The following is a 10,067-nucleotide window of genomic DNA, read 5'->3' on the forward strand; positions in this document are numbered from 1 at the left end:
GGCTTAAAAATGCTCAGTACAGCTTTTTGAGCTAAAATATAGCCCATTAATTGTAATGTGCCTATGCACACAGGCGCGTAAACAAGCGCTGTGTATTCTTCAGTAAGAACAAAATAGAAAAATCTGCATTTTTGGTCAGTAATTTAAGCCTCAATACTCGCAAATACACTCGAATACACGCGAATACTCTCAAATACTCGCAAATACATACAAGAAAAAAGGTCTGGAAAAAAGTAGATGCTCAAACAGGAGTATTGTGTGCAAGAGGCCAAAAGGAGATGCTCAAACAGGAGTATCGTGTGCAAGAGGCCTTAATCAAAATAACTGCATTTGGTAATCAAAGGTCTGAAAAAAAATTTAGTCAAAATGACTATATTTTTGTCTGTTAGAGCCTTAAAATGCCGGTTTTAGACAAGATTTTAGACATTTGGCTCCAATGGCCTGAAAAAAATGTTTTGGTCAAAATGACTCTATTTTAGTCTCCAAGTGTCTAAAAAGCCTTTTTAGTCGCAATAAATGCATTTGGTCACCAAAGATCTGAAAAAAAATTTAGTCAAATTGACTGTATTTTTGTCTTTTAGAGCCTTAAAAAGCCGGTTTAAGACAAGATTTGTCTAAAACCGGCCATTTGGGCTCCAATGGCCTGAAAATTATTTTTTAGTTAAAATGACTCGATTTTGGTCTTCAAGTGTCTAAAAAGCCTTCCTTTTTTAGTCAAAATAACTGCATTTGGTCACCAAAGGTATGAAAAACAAATTTAGTCAAATTGACTGTATTTTTGTCTTTTAGAGCCTTAAAACGCGGGTTTTAGGCACGATTTTAGACATTTGGGCTCAAATGGCCTGAAAGATTTTTTTGGTCAAAATGACTCTATTTTGGTCTCCAAGTGTCTAAAAAGCCTTTTTTAGTCAAAATATCTGCATTTGGTCACCAAAGGTCTGATAAAAAAATTAGTCAAAATGACTGCATTTTTGTCTTTTAGAGCCTTAAAAAGCCGGTTTTAGGCAAGATTTGTCTATAACTGGCCATTTGGGCTCCAATTGCCTGAAAAAAAATTTGGTCAAAATGACTCTGTTTTGGTCTCCAAGTGTCTAAAAAGCCTTTTTTAGTCACAATAAATGCATTTGGTCACCAAAGATCTGAAAAAAACTAGTCAAAATTAATGTATTTTTGTCTTTTAGTGTCTTAACCGCCTTAGCGGTATCCCCGAGCGTGACTCAGGGTAGGAATTTTCTGCTATTAGCGGTATCCCCGAGTCACACGGGGTCAATGGGCAGAGCGTGCAGACAGCGCAGCGGAGCTTCTCTTACCTTATCCTGGCGATCCAGCGATGAGCTCTCATTGCTGTGACCGCCAGCCGAGATCTCCGCCGCTCGTCTGTCGGTATGATGACTTCTTAGTTCCGTTCCCTGCAGCAGCAATGCTGCATGGGAGCGGAACTAGGGAGGGAAATTCAAAAAAAAAAAAAAAACGTTGCACAAAACACATAACACATTTTATATTATATATATGCATATATATATATATATATATATATATATATATATATATATATATATATATATGAAAACATATATATATATATATATATATATATATATATATATATATATATATATATATATATATATGTATGTATGTATGTATATATGTATATATATATATATATGTATATATGTATATATATATATATACCTATATACACACACACATGTATATATATATATATATATATATATCTATATACACACACACATATATATATAATATATAACGCATGAATTATAATCTAATCAATAATATAATTTTATTATATATATTATATATTAAATAATAAAATAATATTATTGATTCGATTATAATTCACTTGTTTGTGTTTCAAATTTATCACATCTGGGATGTCTACTAGAGTCTTGTTTTGGTCAGGTTTAAGTCAGTAATTACTAAGAATTGTAGGCCTATAATACATAACGCCAAATTTCCATGAAAAGAATTGTACCGCTTTTGGAACAGAATTCCTGACAGAATCATACCGCCAGGGAGGTTAAAAAGCCGGTTTTAGACCAGATTTGTCTAAAACTGGCCATTTGGGCTCCAATGGCCTGAAAAAACTTTTTTGGTCAAAATGACTCTATTTTGGTCTCCAAGTGTCTAAAAAGCCTTTTTTTGTCAAAATAACTGAATTTGGTCACCAAAGGTCTGAAAAATACTTTAGTCAAAATGACTTTATTTTTGTCTTTTAGAGCCTTAAAAAGGCGGTTTTAGACAAGATTTGTCTAAAACCGGCCATTTGGGCTCCAATGGCCTGAAATGAAATTTTCGGTCAAAATTACTCTGTTTTGGTCTCCAAGTGTCTAAAAGTCGTTTTTTAGTCAAAATAACTGCATTTGGTCACCAAAGGTCAGAAAAAAAATTTCGTCAAAATGACTATATTTTTGTCTTTTAGAGCCTTAAAAAGCCGGTTTTAGACAAGATTTTAGACATTTGGCTCCAATGGCCTGAAAAAAATGTTTAGGTCAAAAATACTCTATTTTGGTCTCCATGTGTCTAAAAACCTTTTGTTAGTCAAAATAACGGCATTTGGTCACCAAAGGTCTGAAAAAAAAATTAGTCAAAATTACTGTATTTTTTGTCTTTTACAGCCCTAAAAAGCCGGTTTTAGACAAGATTTGTTTAAAACCGGCAATTTGGGCTCCAATGGCCTGAAAAAAATGTTTTGGTCAAAATGACTCTATTTTGGTCTCCAAGTGTCTAAAGACCTTTTGTTAGTCAAAATAACGGCATTTGGTCACCAAAGGTCTGAAACACAATTTAGTCAAAATGACTGTATTTTTGTCTTTAAGAGCCTTAAAAAGCCGGTTTAAGACAAGATTTGTCTAAAACCGGCCATTTGGGCTCCAATGGCCTGAAAATTATTTTTTAGTTAAAATGACTCTATTTCGGTCTCCAAGTGTATAAAAAGCCTTTTTAAGTCAAAATAACTGCATTTGGTCACCAAAGGTCTGAAAAAAATTAAGTCCAAATGACTATAATTTTCTGCTATTAGTGGTATCCCCGAGTCACACTCGGGGTCAATGGGCAGAGCGTGCAGACAGCGCAGCGGAGCTTCTCTTACCTTATCCTGGCGATCCAGCGATGAGCTCTCATTGCTGTGACCGCCAGCCGAGATCTCTGCCGCTCGTCTGTCGGTATGATGACTTCCTAGTTCCGTTCCCTGCAGCAGCAATGCTGCATGGGAGCGGAACTAGGGAGGGAAATTCAAAAAAAAAAAAAACGTTGCACAAAACACATAACACATTTTATATTATATATATGCATATATATATATGCATATATATATATGCATATATATATGCATATTTATATATATATATATATATATATATATATATATATATATATATATATATATATATATATATATATATATATATATATATATATATATATATATGAAAAGGGAAAGGAAGTAACCCATATCACGACAAATAGTCCTCATCCCGGTTGAGTAATTATACAAAGAGGAATTATTCCACCTCAGTGATCCCAGAATACACTGGTGATAGAAATAAACAAGGATTGGGACTATAGCGGGCTATTAGTCGAAAGTATGTAGGTAAGCCAGGGAAAGAACGAAAAAAGAATAAAAATAACAATATTTATTGAATATGGATAAAAGTCGACATTGAGACAATGAAAAAAAAAAAAAATGAAAAAGAAGACTAATAATGCAATACAATACAGTATGTTATGTCATGGTAGTAGTCGATCGAACGGGTGAGTGCCTTTGTTCAATGCATTTCGCCTTTAGCTTCATCAGGAACTCCGGCGTAATTGAATCACCCTTTTGTTGGATTAGGACTACATTAAGACCTTCAACAGTTTATGCATAGAAACAAAAAGAAAAACATATATATAAATACAGGTTTAAATCTTGAAAACTGAAAAACAATCTATAATATTCATTTTAACCCTAATATATAGAAATATAGGGTCATAGGAATAGACATATATAGCTTACCACACTTAAAAGTACATTATGCCTAATACATGGAACAGTTGGACCAAGGATTGCGCTTCCCAATGGCTTGTCTTAAGGCTCCGAACCACAAAAACCCAGGTAGGGCCCAGCGGGGGTCCTCCATGGAGGTGGTTTTCTGGTATGAATTGGACCAGTCTTGAATCGGTACCACCGTAGCGGACAGAGGGTGGAGTCCGGAGTTCTGTGGACAAACATAGTGTGTCTTGTATAGTATGTCTAATGTCATACAACATGTTTTGAGGAATATATTATTGTAATGAATGGTCATAGCTATCTAGAGAGATAGAAAAAGAAACAATTACAAATGGTGGGTATTTTGCAAACCTACCAAAGCTGGGGTCAGTTCTGGGAAGGAACCTAGAAATAAGGATACTATATTGGATGTTCCATCCATAAAAATATATATTTGAGCCCATAAGTCCACAGGAGCGACAGCTGCACAGCAACAGCTCCAGCAGACTGCCCAGCAATAATATGCAGGGACAGGACGACGTCAGACCAAAAAACTACACAATTCGAACATTGGTTATCCTCATAGAGAGAAAGCCCCGGGGGAAAAAATAGACAAAGTTGTTGAAGGGAGAGCCTAGTAAAGTATCGGCCAGTATCTTACCTTGCTACCTCAAAAGCCACGGGTCGGGAGAGCCGCCATGACTCATCCTCCCGCGCCCGTGGCTTAAGACTGGCCCCGCCGGAAGTGACGTGTGTCCGTAAACGTCACTTCCGGCGCGGGCGCCATACTATCGGATGTCCGGCGCTAGATTTCAAATGATCCCCGTGGCCGGACACCCGCGCCGACTGAATAAGCCGGAGAGGACAAGCATACAGCTGTCCCCTGCTTGGCGCCCGAATTCATACCTACAAACAAGCCCATGGACAAGCAGAGAGCGAATCCTGATCCATTACATAAATCAATACAGGGTTTCAGCTGCAACATTTGATTTAAACAAGTTAAACAGACAAAGTAAAGAATACATACAGCAAACCAAATACAGTCCATAATGGATTGTATATAAGACTAGGAACCTAGCACGGTCAGGAAAGTCCTGCTGGTGGTTCCTATAGAAACGTCAAAAGGGTATATCAGAAATATGAATACATCGAGATTAGGTGAAGGCAGGAAACAAGAGAGAATATGGGAAAGGCGGGGAAGGGGAAGGGGGTGGGAAAAGAAAGCAAGATAATGGGTTAATAAGTTTGTTCACCTGTCAAAGGGACTTGATCAAGACTGTCAGCCAGTTGTGACAGTGGGAGTGTCCCGTGTTATAGAAGTTCTCAGGAACAGACCCATATGGAGGATGAGATCGAGTAGAGGGTATATACATGACAAAACACACATATATAAATAAATAGTGTCCCCATACCTGTCCTCCTCCAATATATAAAAATGTTTGGTAGGGAAATATCATCCCCATTTGGAAGTTCAGTGTAGCCTGTGTATCAAGTGAAGTAATAAAAAACATGAAACAAAAAAGGAAACAGAAAAAGAAAAAGTGATGAACAATAATCACTATACTATCCTTAAGAAAAAAGGCCTAAGCAAGTGCGGTGGTACGATGAATTATTGGATTGATAAGTTACAAATTATGATGTGTAGGAACATGAAATCGACATCAACATGGGTTAATGTTACCGATTGTTTTGTTTGATAATGAGGGTCACTATCAAAGCAAACTAGGAGGAAAGAAGAGGGTCACTATCAAAACAAACTAGGAGGAAAAAAGAGGGTGAAGAGGTGAAAAAAAAAAAAAAAAAAAGGGGAAAAAAATTTTTAACTATAAAAAGGGTTTATACGAGACCGCTATATTAAGTCCTGGCCAATGGGTGGCCTGTAGATTGAAAATCCACCTCGCCTCTTTGCCAAGGATTTTGTTATCCAGATCACCTCCCCGTGGATTGGGGGGGATGACCTCGAGAACAGCGAACCTGACATAATCTGGGTCGAAGTCATGATGCACTCCGATGTGCTTGCAAATAGGTGTGTAGATAAGGCCAACCTCAAGGTAGTAGAGGTGGTCCTGTATGCGTTTAGAAAATTTGCGTTTGGTCTTGCCTACGTAGAAAGCCCCACACCTACAGAGGGCGATGTAAACCACCCCCTGTGTTTGGCAATCTGCGTAGGCTCGACATATGTGAATCCCTCCCCTGGGGAGAGGAAAAGACGGGCCTTCCAGGACCCATGGACAGAAATCACAGGTGCCACATCTAAATGTACCTGCGGCGGATGAATCCCCCGCAGGTTGCTCAGTGTAATGGCTGTGAACCAGGGAATCACGGATTGACCTAGACCGGCAAAATGTTAGCTGAGGGTATGAGGATATATATTTGGAGATGGTGTGGTCTTCCTTAAGGAAGTGCCAATTTTTTGCAAGGAGGTTACGTACCAATTGATGGTCTGTGTTGTATTTTGTCACAATTCTTGTGACCGCTTCCTTCTTGCCTTTTCTTTTACCAAAAATCAATTTGTCTCTCTCCAATCCACAAACCTTGCTATAGGCCCGTTTAAGGACCCTGTTACTACCATGACATAACATACTGTATTGTATTGCATTATTAGTCTTCTTTTTCATTTTTTTTTTTTTTTCATTGTCTCAATGTCGACTTTTATCCATATTCAATAAATATTGTTATTTTTATTCTTTTTTCGTTCTTTCCCTGGCTTACCTACATACTTTCGACTAATAGCCCGCTATAGTCCCAATCCTTGTTTATTCCTATCACCAGTGTATTCTGGGATCACTGAGGTGGAATAATTCCTCTTTGTATAATTACTCAACCGGGATGAGGACTATTTGTCGTGATATGGGTTACTTCCTTTCCCTTTTCATTCTCAAAATCAGGGTGTAAAACCCATTTCGCTTTAGCAGCTCATATCGTGTATTTTGTTGATCCATATGCAGCTTTTTCCTTCCCAGATCTTATTATTTAAAAACCCTCCATGTTTACCTGGCTCTAGCTGTTATCCAGGCAATGTCAAACGATAGTACACAGACACCTATCTAGTTATTTGTACAATCGCATTGCGGAAGGCATTTGTCTTTCTCTATTTCTTTCTTCCAATCCTTTCCCCCCCCCCCTCTTCCCTGTTTCTTTCCCCTTTCTCCCCTTCTTTCTTTCCTTCTCTTTTACCCTTTCAATTTTTCATTTGTTATTTCCATGTTCATTCTTGATAGCGGATTTATACCATATTTGTTTACTTTTTATTTTTATCATTCCCCTGCTGTGTCTTCGTTCTAGATACCAGCTACTGACTGACTGTCCCTGGGTGGCTCCACAACCATGGCACAACTAAGCGGTATAGGATGGGAAAAATTCCTGGACTCCTTGGAGCAGACATGTGTCTCTCATACCGAACAGGATATTAATTTGGATGTTCATTTCCAAAAAACAAGGAAATTACTTGAACGTAAGTCAAGCCTTGGATGGCACATTCGATATTTTGACAAGTATCTTCGGGACAAAATCAATCCCCTAGGTCTTAGAATCCAGGTTTTCCCTTCCTTCGAGATCACGGACCCACAGTTCCGTGTATTGTGGGAACTCAATCTAACCGCCTGTACTGCCAGGATGATGGAGTTACTCAGGGACAAGTATAAACAGGATCTTGAGGAGATAGATAGGGAACTGACTCTCCTTCAGGAGAAAAAACCCACCTTGCAAAATGTTGAATATACCAGACGGGAGCAAGACCTTATTCAGCATTTAGAGCGCTTTAACACCAATCTGATAGTCAAGAAAGACTTTAAATACCACAAGGATCGTTTGGCCTTTGCGGGTGGGTATGCCTACAAATGGCAAAAACCCGTTTGGCCACGTGGAGGCAAACCCACTAGAAATAGATCAGCACAGGAGACGGAGCTACCAAGATCGATATCTGATACCTCCCTCTCGTCGGCTACATCCTCCCACAGATCCAATACCTCATCAGTCAAGGGGAAAGTAGGAAGGGGCCGCCCTCCCAAAAAAGTCTCGGGTAACAATGCCCATGACATACCCTCCCACAAACCAGGCAAAAGAGGAGCATCCCCACATGAGATTACACCTAAGCCTAAACAAAATCTCGGCAGTAGTAGAGGGGTAACGGGGACCTTAAACACAAGCAACGAACCCTCACGTACGTCCATGTTTAGCTCCAACAGTAATACATCACAATATACACACATGGGAGCCATGCCCAAAAACCTCAACAAGGAGCTAACAACGTCCGAACCCGACACTTTGCCCCCTTTAGGGGCTACCCCAGCGCAGGGGTTACTTCCACCGCCCCTAGCGCTGGGCGACAAGAAACTAGGGCCGATGGACCAACATGTCATCAAACAAATCTGAAAAATCATAATCTAGACGTAATCAATTTATCTTCATATGACTTATCACCCCCTGAAAGGGAGGTCTTAACACTGGGGTTAAACTTCTGCCCAACCAATGGTTTGGACAAGTTTGAACTAGTTAAAGACCTGCACCTTTTCGCCAGAAATTTGACGTTCAGATACATTTTTGATAAGGAGAAGGACAAGGTCCCTGGCAGTGACGATACTTACAAGGATTATAAAATACAGGATTTTAAAACCTTAAAAATCCTAATGCAACTCTTAAATGAGAATGAAAAATATAGAGGGGAGGAGAATGACTCTTTATCATCCTCCTCATCTGATGAGGAACCACTACCAGAAGACAGTCCACATAAATACAAAGCAAAGTCTAAAACTTTTCCTAAACTCCAAACATGTCCTGCTGTGTGGGCGTTCTTGCGTCAGTCAGTGAGAGACATTGAGTCTCTATCTATGACCCCCGCACCCAAACACAATCTCAGTGTGTCTCTAAAGTGCGCACTTGACCACTTGATCCATAACGACGACATTGTCATCAAACCCGCTGATAAGGGGGGCAATGTCGTTATGGATCGTGATCAATACGTCACAATGTGCAATAGAATATTGTCTAATCCAGATTGGTATGCACCCATATCTTCGGATTGCATACAAGACAAGATTAACGAATTTAACCTTTTACTTCGTGATGCTTTTGACCAGGGAATCATTGACCAAGACCTTCTAGGCTACCTCTCAACAAGATGGCCTATCACTCCGACCTTTTATGCTTTGCCGAAGGTCCACAAGGACCTTGTTACTCCCCCTGGACGTCCAATAGTCTCCGGTATGGGCTGTGTATCGGAAACAGCCAGCAAATATCTGGACGATCAGTTGAGACCACACGTCGTGAGACTACCGTCCTATTTAAAAGATACCATTGAACTTTTGAAAACCCTGGAAGGACTGTCTGTCCCTGGCCACTCCATATTAGTTGCAATTGACATCGAGGCACTATACTCCAGTATCCCCCATGACAAGGGATTGGAGGTGGTCGCTGGCTTCCTCCGGGAACAGGGACGCTCATCTTGGCCCAAAGCCGATTTTCTCTTGAAACTTTTGAAACATATTCTTAACTCCAATATTTTTACATTCAATGACAACACATTCCTCCAGGTACAGGGGGTAGCGATGGGGACCTCTTGTGCCCCATCGTATGCCAACCTGTACCTGGGGGGATGGGAGCGTACCCTGTTCGCGGGGGAGACCGGCGACCCCCTCCTGAACCATATACTCCTTTGGAGGAGATATATTGACGATGTGCTCATGGTGTGGACAGGGACACTGGAGGAGTTGCAAAGTTTCATGCTACTTATAGGTGCCAATTCTTTCAATCTTACCTTTACTATGCAGTGGCATAGGGACAGACTGGCCTTCCTGGACACTGAGGTGGTATTAGATCCCGATGGATCGATTTACACCACTCTTCACCGTAAGGACACAGCGGGGAACACAATACTCCATTTTGATAGCAGCCACCCTCGTCCATTGGTGCAAAGCATCCCCTATTCTCAATATCTGAGAATACGTAGAATTTGCACCAAGGAAGGGGACTTCAAGAGGGAGGCTGATTCCCTCCGTCAGAGACTTTTGGCCCGGGGGTACAGTAACAGGGTCCTTAAATGGGCCTATAGCAAGGTTTGTGGATTGGAGAGAGA

This window comes from Pelophylax lessonae, assembly GCF_965119305.1.
Source record: "Pelophylax lessonae genome assembly, chromosome: 1".
NCBI lineage: Eukaryota > Metazoa > Chordata > Amphibia > Anura > Ranidae > Pelophylax > Pelophylax lessonae.